Source organism: Propithecus coquereli, unplaced genomic scaffold (assembly GCF_000956105.1).
Source record: "Propithecus coquereli isolate 6110/MARCELLA unplaced genomic scaffold, Pcoq_1.0 Scaffold25, whole genome shotgun sequence".
NCBI lineage: Eukaryota > Metazoa > Chordata > Mammalia > Primates > Indriidae > Propithecus > Propithecus coquereli.
In genome coordinates this window covers 8,563,906-8,565,633 of record NW_012148063.1, presented here as the reverse complement: position 1 = coordinate 8,565,633, position 1,728 = coordinate 8,563,906, and the positions used below count along the sequence as shown (strand labels likewise).

The window sequence follows — 1,728 nt, the reverse complement described above, 5'->3', positions numbered from 1 at the left end:
TAAATCTACTGCTGGGCTTTGTTTCATTTATAATACTTCAAAACTAGCACTTCACGATAAAAATTCAACACCACATGTGTCCTTGATGGAATCAAACCACTCTAGCCAGAAACCTAGACCAAAGTAAGTTAATTCACCATCTGAAGTACAAGAGGAATCCTTATTACATATCTACGGTTTTGCTCTACTGATTTTGAAACCTGCACTGTAATAAAATCTTATCATAGTTATTCATGGACTAAGAGGAAAAAAATTTATTTGCTCTAATAAAAAGATGTATGTCAAAAAATCATTCACATCACTCACAAAGTTAAAATACTTTCCAAAGAAAATGACATATACGAATTCATTTTTAAGATTTCTAATCAAAGTAATACTCAAATTACATTAACCTCTAGCTACAAAGCATTGGTTCATTTTGTAAACATCTTGCTGTATTTATGTGTGTTTGACTCCCTTCCTCCTAAGAGTTCACGATCTGGCTATCAGAATAAAAAATAAAAATCTTGCAAATTCAGGCTCTCTTTAGATGTTTTCCTTTAAGAAATGCCTTCCGTTTTATCATTTCTGACTTTAAAGCAAGCCAGACTGTGTAATAAACTGAAGTCAAAAAAATAAAAATAACAAGTATACACAGTCAGCTCTCTCTATCTGCGGTTCCATATCCATGGATTCAACCAACCAGAGATCAAAAATATTCAGAAAAAAACACTGCATCCGTACTCAGTGTATAAACTTTGTCATTATTTCCTAAACTACACAGTTTAACAACCATTTACATTGTATTAGGTAATATTCATAATCTAGAGGTGATTTAAAATATACAGGAGGATGTGCATAGGTTATATGCAAATACTACATCCTTTTATATTAGGGACTTGAGCATCTCAGAATTATGGTATCTGTGGGAGGTCCTGGAACCAATACTCCCTCTGAGACTGAGGGACAATTGTACATATGTATGCATATAGCTACTACAATGTAAAATCGCACACTAACACAGGTCTAAGGAATTTCAAAGACTTGGGTGCTTTTACTTTTCGCCACATGAACATGCAAACTCATCAGAAGGTAAAAATTGCTTGTACAGTACTATTTTGGACTCTCATGAACAAATCTCACAATATGCCCCTTTCTGGTTTTACCACCCTTAATATAGTAAGAAATATCTGAGCTTTTAAGCTATCAAAATCAAATTTGCAGTTTTTAAGCCACTTCCTCTAGTGGACATGTTCCTCTTACAAAAATCTTTACATACCGAAACATGTATGTGATAATAACCAAGAATTCCCTTGAATTTCTATCATCCACACCAAACACTTAAAAACTTGTCAAATAGTGTACACTTTTTCCCTTTGATCAGTCTTATATTTCTCTACAATTCACGTTGTTTAAAATACAGTGAACAAAACTGGATATGCTACGCAAAAGGGAATAAACGATTTCAAAAAATAAAGAAATATATCCGTGACCTTGAATGCCAAATTCATTTAAAAATACCAGAGCATAATGTTGACTTTTGTTTACCAACTTACATGCAGCTTATGGTCATCTGTGATCGTGGCTTTCTTCCTTGCCTCTTTATTTATATATGGCGCATCCATCTCCATCCTGTACTTATATGGCTGAACTTACTCTCTACGCATACCACCCTGAACTTAAATTTCATATGGTTTTTATAGAGCCATTTCCCTATCTGTCACAGCACTTTATAGAAATGCTTAAATT

The 1,728-nt window shown here is 33.6% G+C and overlaps 1 protein-coding gene across 1 annotated transcript in view; it reads right to left on the bottom strand.

Moving 5' to 3' along the window:
• The window catches only part of MAP3K4 (mitogen-activated protein kinase kinase kinase 4), a 141,328-nt gene that overhangs the window by 70,209 nt on the left and 69,391 nt on the right, over nucleotides 1-1,728 (bottom strand). The gene's annotated exons all lie outside the window — the stretch shown is intronic.